We start from the raw sequence: 11,222 nt of genomic DNA, 5'->3' as shown, positions 1-11,222 counted from the left end.
GCCACAGAAATTCACCCCAGGTTTCCTGACACCAAGCCCCTTGAAGCCACCAGAATGCCTCTATCCAGGGGAATTCCCAAAGACTCTCCTTCAGACTTCACCACTCATGAAACTGCAGAGAAAATATGGCATGTCTAACTATCTAGATGGTCCATTGAGTGAAACTAGAAAGTCAAGCTTCCCTTCTCAACTGTCCAAGGCTCATTGGAATCACTTTGAATTTTTCTGAATTTTCTGTCTGCCCCCATTGGAACTCCTTGGATGAAAAAAACGAATCCATTAGGATACATCACCTTGGACAAAGTACAAGACATCATCCAAGTCCCTATCTGACCACAAAGAGCCACTTAACTCCAGATGCTGGCCATTCCACCACAGCCTAGGCCCAATGGAATAAACACTGTTAGATGAAGGAACACATTCTATGTTCAAACCACACACCAAGTCCGTCTCATCTTCCCTTTCGAATCCAAGGGATTGCCTAAGAAAGAGCTGTTCCAAATACCTTTGTAAGCCAGAAATAAACAGAGAAGATGGGATCCCGTGCCAGGAGCTCCCTGCAGGGAAACTCAGGAACTCTGGCACCCAGTCTAGATGGCTGACAGCTGCTTCAGTGGGACTCTGTGGCCCCAGTGGAGACAAGAGAGAGCCCAGGAGGTTTGGGGTGGAAGAGAAGCTTTACCTGCCATCCTGGCCTGGATGTGACATTGCGCCCAATGGACCTGCTGTTCTCTCTGAACGCTGACGTCCTGGGACAAGTTGCATGACTGACTCAGACGCTGATTTCCAAACTTCAGGTCTCCTGGAGCCAGAGTGAAGAAGGGTTGTCAGGTGGGGATAGCAGGCACGTCCCACCTGAAGCCTGCTCACCTGCTCTGACTCCTGGGAGAAGGAGAGACACATGCTTGTTTCTTAACTGGTAATTAACTTCTGTCTGAAGCTGACCCATGACCTTGTCATTTTTGGAGAAGCAAATATACTCTCCCAAACGAACACTCAACTCCTCGGTTCCAAATGCACCACGAGTCGGGTTAGGTACCCCCCGGCTCCAGACCCCCACCGGGAGGACCCTCCTGAACCACCCTGACAGCACATTACCAGCAAACCTGGGGCAACGGGGCCCCACGCTGAGTGGGGGCCCGGCTCCAGGGGTTGTTACCAGCACTCTTGAGCCTGGAGAAACTGAGACTATACAGCTCACCACTCCCTCCTGTAAAAACAAGCGGCAGCGCCTCAGTTTCAGCGTCTCTCACCCAGCATCTCACCACAGCCCTCAGGGCTAACAGGCTGTACTGACTTCTCTTCCTGCCTGTTTCCCACTGCAGCTCGCCACTGCCTCCAGCGGTGACAAGCAGCATTACCATGCCTTCCAGGGACTCTGGCACCACAGCTCACCACTCCCTCCAGTGGGGTGTACCGGCACTGCCGGACCTTCCAAAGACTCCTATTGCAGCTACAATGCCTCCACGGGACTAAAGCCACACTGGCACTCTTCCTCCATATGGGGGACCTCTGAGCCACACCGCAACTCCATCTGCCACCCAGGAGGAAACCCTGACATTTGGAACTGCGCAGAACCCTCAGACCAGAACAAACCCTCAAGCCTCCCTGAAGATACCCCTTCCCCTTAGACAGCCACCTCTGGGCACAAAGTCACAGCCTGAGGAGCTTCCTTACCCCCTTCCTTGACTCAGCCACCAAGGGATCCCGCCTCAGCTCCAGCATTTTGGGCCTGCCATGCCTGTAGGCCCAAATCCTATCCTTAAGGATGGCTTTTCAGGCTTCCGTCCCCAGAGACCTGGCCCCCAGGTCCTCCAGATTGGGGAGCCCTGAGCCACACCCTAAAACTCCACCTGCAACCCAGGAGAAAACCTGCCGCCAGAAAGTTCCCCTCAGCTGGGGCCCTCACGGGAGCCACGTGTCCCTGGTTCGAGTTCACAGATGGCTGCCACACACATCTAGCAAGAAATTGCTCTAAACAGCGGTGCGAGTATGGCCCGAATTGCTGCACAATGCCGGCCAATTCTCATGAGCTTTCTGTCCAAATCATTGTTGATTTTGGCAGAAAGCTCGTGAGAACTGGCTGGAATCCCCCAGGAAACTCCCTTCTGACTACACCGACCTTCAGGGGAGCCACCTGAGCCTGGCCTGAGGTCCTGAGTGCTCATGGCTCAAACCCTGCAAGAATGTGCTCTAAAAGCCAGGCTCACACGTGGCCAAACACTCCCTGTAATCACCCCCCTGGGGTGCTGACCTCAGTGGTGGCAGATCGGGCCTGCCATGCCCCTAGGCCCTAACATGAACTCTAGGTTGGGTTTCCAGGCTTGTGTCCCAAGAGGTCTGGCCTCCAAGCCCTCCAGATTGGGGACCCTTGAACCACACCCCAGGACTGCATCTGCCACCCAGGAGGAAACAGTGTCAATGTCAATTCGAGTTGGGCAGGAAGCTCATGAGAATTCGCTGGCGTTGTGCAGCAATTCAGGCCACAGTTGTGCCTGCTGTTCAAGGTGCTTCTCGCTAGTAAGAAAAGAACTACACACAGTATGTTAAATAGCAATACGTTTAAGGGGGAGAATATAAGGCATGAGCTAGGGATATGAGTTGTTGGGGGTACAAATTTTACACGAGGCTTGAGAAGAAAACCTTGGAGAAGGTGGGGAAGCCAGCCATTGCTTTGGGAAGACCATTCCATGCCAACCACGGAGCAAGGACAAAGGCACTGAGAGCTTGTATTATGTCCTCTGTGTCACACAGCACTCTTCGGTGCCTCAGGATCTTTGCACTTTTTTTTTCTCTCTCTCTCTCTCTGCTGGGACTGTTTCTCCACTCCAGTCTCACATTGCATATTAATTCCTGTCCTTTAGGTTTCAGTTCGAGGGTCACCAATTATAGAGGTTTCCTGGTCAGACACTGTTGTCCACCCTCCCAATAGCCATTCTCTGCTTCTTGCTTGCTAGCACAACACATTTTGTTGGGTGGACAGCTTCCCTTTTCCCAGTCCCAGGGGATGAGCCTGTACTGGGTGGTTGCTGTCATTGGTGGTGGTGATGATGGTCGTGGTTATGATTGTTTTCTTTTCAATATCCTGTTCTCGAGCTTTCTTGACCCCTTTTGCCTGGAAGCCAAAGAGACAGGCATTGGCATGTGCCATGGGAAGACAAGCCAACGCCCTGAAGTTCTTTGTAATGACTCTGGCGTTCTCTTTCTTACAGACATTCCGTATGGGTATGATCGATCTTGTCATGCGGGCAGCCAATTTGAGTTATTCAACAGAGCGGTCTCCTTCTTTGGGGGGCAAGAGCTTCCTGGGGAAGAGGATGAGCCTTGAGTGTCACTCCCTCAGTCGCTGCCTATTGGCCTGCAGGGACTCCATGCACTTCTTCTGTCTTCTTGGATCCACTGAGATCCCAGTGGTCCAGGCCACCTTCTTGTGAATGCCAGCCTCCTTGTAACTCTTCTAAGCTGAAGCCTTTGCCAGCTTGCAGTTTGGTGTGACAGCTCACCGTAGGGCACCTCACCATGGGCCGGATTGGTGGATAGGATGTGGGATGTGGGGCTCCAGGCTGTGCCCACACTTGCCCAGCATTGCCTCTGCGGATCTTCTGCTATGGCTGGTTGAACCAGGTGGCCATGTGCAGCTGTCAGTCCTTGTGGAAGCCAGCCTTCAGGATCATTCCATTCTGGCTTGGTGTCATGGCTGCTGCCTGTGGGCCTGGAGGCATGGGAGAAGGAAACTTTTCAGGTCCTGGGCTCTAGTTGGGTGTCCCCAGAGCCCAGGCCATGACCCTGTCCTCTCCACAGCCCACCCGGAGCAGCCTTGGAATGCTGCCTGCTGCTAATGGTGCCTGGATCCAACATACTCCTAGCCTTCATTGTTTTAAGACTATCATGGCAATCCCATGACATTATCCCATAATTTTCCCTGATAAAAAAGGACCAGCAGGTTAGTATCCAAAATCTACAAAGAATTTATCAAAGTCAACACTCAAAAAACAAATAACCCAGTTAAATAATGGGAAGAAGACATGAATAGACACTTTTCCAAAGAAGACATCCAGATGGCTAACAGACACATGAAAAGAAGTTCAACATCACTCATCATCAGGGAAATACAAACCAAAACTACAATGAGATACCATCTCACACCTGTCAGGTGGACTAAAATTAATAATACAAGAAACAAGAGGTGTTGGTGAAGATGTGGAGAAAGGGGAACCCTCTTGTACTGTTGGTGGAAATGCAAACTGGTGCATCCACTCTGGAGAAAAGTATGGAAGTTTCTCAAAGTGTTAAAAATAGAATTATCCTAGGATCCAGCAATTGCACTACTAGGTATTTACCCAAAGTATACAAAAATACAGATTCCAAGGGATACATGCACCCTGATATTCATAGCAGCATTGTCAACAATAGCCAAACTACGGAGAAAGCCCAAAATGTCCATTGACGAATAAATGGATAAAGAAGATATGGGGGTGCCTGGGTGGCTCCGTGGGTTAAAGCCTCTGCCTTCAGTTCAGGTCATCATCCCAGGGTCCTGGGATCAAGTCCCACATTGGAATTCTTGCTTGGCAGGGAGCCTGCTTCTCCCTCTGCCTGCTGCTCCCTTGCTTGTACTTGCTCTCTCCATCAAAATAATAAAATCTTTAAAAAGAAAAAAAAAAGGAGCAGCAGGGAGAAGACCTCCACTTGGTTGAGTAAGTTTAGGATGCCTGGAGTTATGGCCGCCATCTAGGAACCAAGTGGGGAAATTGATCTAACCATACTCCCGCCTACATCCCTACCTCTTAGGTGAGTTAATGTCCTCCCACTTATGCCATCTGTGGTTGGTGTTTGATTACTTCCAGCCAAAGGCCCTACTGATCTACATCTACTCTTCCTAACTAGGTAATTTAAAGTTATGTCTCCACCCCTGCCTACAGCTGGTACTCTCTCTGCCTGTTATCTTTTTATTTTTATTTTTTAAAAGATTTTATTTATTTATTTGACAAGAGATCACAAGTAGTCAGAGAGGAAGGCAGAGAGAGAGGAGGAAGGAGGCTCCCTGCTGAGCAGAGAGCCCAAAGTGGGGCTCGATCCCAGCACCCTGGGATCATGACCTGAGCTGAAGGCAGAGGCTTAACCCAGGGAGCCACCCAGGTACCTCATCTTTTTTTTTTTTTAAATGATATATATCCCACAACTGGATATGGATGTGTATATATATATATACGTGTGTGTGTGTATCCTATATATGTCATTCTTTTGTTTCTTTCTCAAGACATATAAGTTCCTTGAATATGGGACTTTTCTGTCTTGTTCACCCTTGTACTCCAGCACCAAGCATCCCGTCTGGCATAATTTGAGTCTGTTGAATAAATGAAAAACTGAAGAAATGGGGGCGCGTGGGTGGCTCAGATGGTTGAACATCTGCCTTCAGCTCAGGTCGTGATCTCCAGGTCCTGGGATCAAACCCCACATCGGCTCCCAGCTCAGTGGGTGGCCTGCTTCTCCCTCTCCCTCTGCCCTTTCCCCTGCTTGTGCTCTCTCTGTTTCTGTCTCTCTCTCTCAAATGAATAAATAAAATCTTTAAAAAAAAAGAAAAAAGAATGAGAAAAACTGAAGGAACGATGGAATGGATGAACAAACATATCAGTATGTCCCAATAACTGAACGCTTCTTGAGGATGGTGTACGTGTCTTACATCCTCAAAATATAAAACACAGTCCTGACATTTACCCCACATGAAGACATAGTTGTTAAATTGGTGAATGCTATCCAGCCGAGTCTCAGACTACCAATAGTATCTCTGCGTTATAAAGGGTTCTGCCCTCAGCAAAGAGTAGAAGGGAAGATTTAAAAACAGGAAAGTGAGAAAAGCACAATTTATTTTGTTCCACTGCAGCTGTTTTCCTTTATTCCATTTGGATGTACATATTCATGAACTTGAAGTAATTCATACAACTTTATGTAATTGAAGTATAATATACTAGTACACCCAATAAAAATTTATTTGTACTTGTGCATAATTTCTTATTCTTCATTTCAGTACTTTCCTCATTTTATGTAAGAATTTTAAACTCTATGTATATAAGTACTATGTTGTTTCTTTTTATTTTATTTATTTATTTAAAGATTTGTTTATTTATTTGACAGAGAGAGAACACAAGTAGGCAGAGAGGCCGACAGAGAGAGAGGAAAAGAAGCAGTCTCCCTGCTTAGCAGAGAGCCCGATGCAGGGCTTGATCTCAGGATCCTGGGATCATGACCTGAGCTGAAGTCAGAGGCTTAACCCACTGAGCCACCCAGGCTCCTCTATGTTGTTTCTTTTTAATGTAGTGTTGTTTTTATTTTATTTTAAGTAGGCTCTATGCCCAATGTGGGGCTTGAACTCAGGACCCTAAGGTCAAGAGTGGCAAGCTCTATTGACTGAGCCAGCCAGGCACCCCTCTAAGTACTATCCTTTAAAAAAAAAAAAAAAAAGAAAAGGGGCACCTGGGTGGCCCAGTCAGTTAAGTGTCTGCCTTCAGCACTGGTCATGATCTTGAGGTCCTGGGATCGGGCCCCCTGTAGGGCACCTTGCGCAGAGGGGAGTCTGCTTTTCCCACTCCCTCTGTCCTCCACCCAACCCTGCTCTTGATCGATCTCTCTCTCTCAAATAAATAAAATCTTAAAAAAAATTTTTTTTAATTTTTAAAAAATTGAAAGAAGAAAAAAAAGTGCTACAAAGGAAGTAAAAGAAACATATACCTCTCTCCCAGGATTTTAAGATTTATATAGTGATCTAAGTCAGCTCTATTCTTTTTTTTTTTTTTAAAGATTTTATTTATTTATTTGACAGGCAGAGATTACAAGTAGGCAGAGAGGCAGGCAGAGAGAGAGAGAGGAGGAAGCAGGCTCCCTGCCGAGCAGAGAGCCTGATGCGGGGCTCGATCCCAGGACTCTGGGACCATGACCTGAGCCGAAGGCAGAGGCTTTAACCCACTGAGCCACCCAGGCACCCAAAGTCAGCTCTATTCTTAATTTCAAAGAAACACACAAAACCAACTAAGGTCTAATAGTGAGTCATCTATTGTTAACAGTACAAACTTGGGATGAACAGACTCAAGGCTTCACCACTAAAAATCTCAGCAGCCTTCAGCAAGTTACTTAACCCTGCTCTGATCCTCAGTTTCCTCATTTGTAAAACAGAGACACTAATAATAGTGTCTAATAGACACTAATAGCTAGAATTACTTGGAAGATAAATGACATAACACATGTACAGTATGTGGTGATGGACCTATAGTAAGAGCTCCAAAACTCTATTATTTTCATGCAAATGTAAGTTTTTATTATTATTCAAATTTCTTCTCCAAGTTAACATATTTTTTCTTTATATTTACCTGGAACTCTACTTAGCTAAGAAATTATTATTGAGATGAATTATCTGTGATTAACCACAATCTAACTACATTTTTGTCATGTGATCCCTCAAAAATAACTTCAATAGTTCTCTAATTACTGATCTCATGAAAACAAAAATCAATAAACCGTAGATGAATTTCTCTTTCCTCAATATTTATGGGAGGCAGCCAACAGCACCAGGGACAAGTGAGGAGGTAGCCAGTACAATTAAGCTCAAGGATGTCAGCATACCCAAAGATCGGTTACTTAATGGAGGATTGAGCAAATAAGTAAATATACTGAGGGAAATGAGAGCCAGGTTTCCCACAATGTGGCCTGGGGAAGGTTAGAATGAGGCTTGTGGAGACTGACAGGAATTGGAAATATTGGTGTGAGTACACAGAGAAATAGAGTTGTAAGTTTTTTTTTTTTAAAGATTTTATTTATTTATTTTACAGACAGAGACCACAAGTAGGCAGAGAGGCAGGCAGAGAGAGAGAGAGAGTGGAAGAAGCAGGCTCCCTGCTGAGCAGAGAGCCTGACGCAGGACTCGATCCCAGGACCCTGAGATCATGACCTGAGCCAAAGGCAGAGGCTTAACCCACTGAGCCACCCAGGCACCCCTAGAGTTGTAAGTTTAAGTTCTAAGTGTATGCACTTATCTGAGTGTGTGTGTGTGCGTATACAGTGACAGCTCATTAGCACTGAACACAGCTAGTGTCCAGATCTTGGTTTCTATATACCCTTACTCCACTAAAGGGAAACAGATCTCCTTGGGGAAGTGGCTGGTTCCAGGGTTAGGACATGGAAACTACAAGATCAAGTATGGTTCATCTCATGTTACAAAGTCAACAGGTACTCAAAGAATGATGGGAACATGTTGAAAGGACAATGTAAAGGGCATTCCACTGAACAAATCAGAGACAATGTGAGTATCAAATAAAGAGTGATAGTTATGGATTGATTACCCACTGAATATAATAGGAATCCATGGACACAATGATGATATAAATAAATGAATCAATGGACAAATGGAGAGACAACATAGTGCTTCCCTATGGGAGAATGACAACTATAAATGCAGAAAGAATGATGGATTAGAAAATCATCATTTGGGGGCACCTGGGTGGCTCAGTGGGTTAAACCGCTGTCTTCGGCCCAGGTCATGATCTCAGGGTCCTGGGATCGAGTCCCATATCGGGCTCTCTGCTCAGCGGGGACCCTGCTTCCCTCTCTCTCTCTCTCTGCCTGCCTCTCTACTTGTGATCTTTCTCTCTCTCTCTCTCTCTCTGTCAAATAAATAAATAAATAATCTTAAAAAAAAAAAAGAAAATCACCATTTGGCAACCATCATGGTAAAAATTGGTTCAGACAAGAATCACCAATAGATTCTGAAGGAGTGGTGAAATCTTTTTGGAGGATTGAGATATTTAGCTGGTTTCAAAGTATCTTCCCATTAGATAGTTACTAATTACAAATTATGCCTTAGTGAAGGAAACAGGAGACAACACCTTAGCCAAGTGATCAAAATCAACAAGGCCAGTGTTGGGGCAAATAAATATTGCATGTCACATGGTAAGAACACAGTTCACGTCTGTGACATTCCTGCCAAAATGCTTGACCTACATCTACTCACGAGGAAACACCAAACAAATCCAAACCGAGCAGTTGGAAAAGTAACTGGCCCGTGCTTTTAAAAAACTGTCCAGCTTGTGACAGACAAGGAAAGTCTTAGGAACTGTTCTAGATTGAAGGGGACAAAGGGACCTGACATACATATGCAAATGTGATCCTGTGATCCTGTATGTTATTGGGAGAACTAGCAAAACTGTGAATTTGGTTTATGGATTTCATGGTCTCAATGTTAAATTCTTGATTTTGATGGATACATGTAAAAGATTGCCCTGATTTGTAGGAAATACATACAATTTAAGGGTCATGGGGCATCGAATATGCAACTTACGTTCAAAAGAGAAAGAATGTAAAGGAAATGCAATAAAGACAATAGGGAACTTGGTAAACGGTATACAGGAGGTCTTTGCATTATTCTTTATACGCTTCTACTGATGAAATTACTTCAAACTTAAAAAATATGTACTTAGATACAGCTGAAACTACACTCCAAGCCTATGACAAGTGTTTGATATCACAGCAGGGACAATAATTTTATAAGGATCAAACCAGGTTTATTAATTTGTTCAGGTGCTGGGGCACCTGGGTGGCTCAGTGGGTTGAGCCTCTGCCTTTGGCTGGGGTCATGATCTTGGGGTCCTGAGATCAAGCCCTGCATCAGGCTCTCTGCTCAGTGGGGAGCCTGCTTCCCTCTCTCTCTCTGCCTGCCTTTCTGCCTACTTGTGATCTCTGTCTGTCAAATAAATAAATCTTAAAAAAAAAAAATTTGTTCAGGTGCTGAGTGTGGTAATGGCTCCAAGGGCATTCCCAGTCTCCTTCTCAGAGCCTACATGGCCTGGGAATCAAATAAAAGCACAGAAGACACGAACATTCCAACATAAAACATAACGTACACTATCCTCATGGATAGTGGTGACATCACTTCTAGGTTCCCTGAGTCTTGCCTTGAAAAAAGTGGGGAAGAGTCAGTCTCAGCAGGGCTCCCAAAACACAAAGGAACTGAAGTCTTTCAAAGGCAGGGTAAAAACTACCCTGGAAAGGTTTCCTTTACCTGATGGAACTTTAGGAGGCAGTTTGGATGAAAGTGAAGTTCAGTAAAGAACAATTTTCAAAAATTGTGCTGGAGTATAATGCACTTACAGAAACGCCTATAAATTGTAACTGCAGGGCTTGACAGATTATGACAAAGTGGACACGCCTGTGTAACCACCGCCTAACTCATGAACTGGAACCTGGGAATCAGCCCAAAGCGTCTCTCCATGCCTTCCCCCACCACAACTGCTTCTTAATCTGAGATTACCATTCTCTTGACTTTCTGCACCAGGTATGTTTGAGCGCTTCAATAGTACTTTAAATTGCTCATTTTAAAAAAGATTTCATTTATTTATTTGAGAGAGAAAGAGCACGAGAGTGGGATGAGGGGCAGAGGGAGAAGCAGACTCCCTGGTGAACAGGGAGCATAATGCGGGACTCTATCCCAGGATCCCAGGATCATGACCTGAGCCAAACACAGGTGCTAACCACCTGAGATACCCAGGCGCCCTGCTCAGGGATTTTTTAATTTAATTTAATTTATTTATTTGACACAGAGAGAGAGAGAGGGATCAGAAGTAGGCAAAGAGACAGGCAGAGAGAGAGGGGGAAGTAGGTTCCCTGCTGAGCAGAGAGCCTGAAGTGAGACTCAGTCTCAGGACCCTGAGATCATGACCTGAGCTAAAGGCAGAGGCTTTAACCCACTGAGCCACCCAGGTGCCCTTTCTGCTCAGGGATTTTAAAATCTTACTTCGAAAATTAGACTTTTGTTTTTTTTGCATACAAATACTCCATACCCAAGGTAGAAATTCTGAGTTCACTACTGGTATTTTATTATTTTGTTCCATTCCATTCTATTCTAATTTTATTTTCACTACTGGCTTTATAATTTTAACAGATTAGGGTGTCTGAGTCATTCAGTGGGCTGAGTGACTGACTATTTCACCTCAGGTCATGATCTCAGGGCCATGAGATCAAGCCCTGCATCAGTTCCACACTGAGCATGGAGGCTGCTTGAGATTTTCTCTCTCTCCTTCTCGCCCTCCCCCCAACTCTGGTGTGTGCATTCTCTCTAAAATAATTAATTAATTAATTAAACTTTAAGAAAAGGCACAGTTCATTTCTGGAAAGGGCATCTAACAAATGGTGGATTTTACCCCTCAGCATATACAATGTTGTATACATTGGGACAG

At 45.3% G+C, this 11,222-nt stretch overlaps 1 pseudogene; it reads right to left on the bottom strand.

Annotated features, from left to right (window-relative positions):
* Positions 1–2,552: 2,552 nt before the first annotated feature.
* On the bottom strand, positions 2,553–3,695 carry LOC123392220 (annotated as a pseudogene).
* Between the last annotated feature and the right edge of the window lie 7,527 nt (positions 3,696–11,222).

This window comes from Mustela putorius, unplaced genomic scaffold (genome assembly GCF_011764305.1).
Source record: "Mustela putorius furo isolate JIRA1106 unplaced genomic scaffold, ASM1176430v1.1 tig00000095_pilon_pilon_pilon, whole genome shotgun sequence".
In the NCBI taxonomy this organism is placed as follows: Eukaryota; Metazoa; Chordata; class Mammalia; order Carnivora; family Mustelidae; genus Mustela; species Mustela putorius.
Note: the sequence above shows the minus strand (reverse complement) of the source record. Positions and strands in the feature narration are given on the sequence as shown.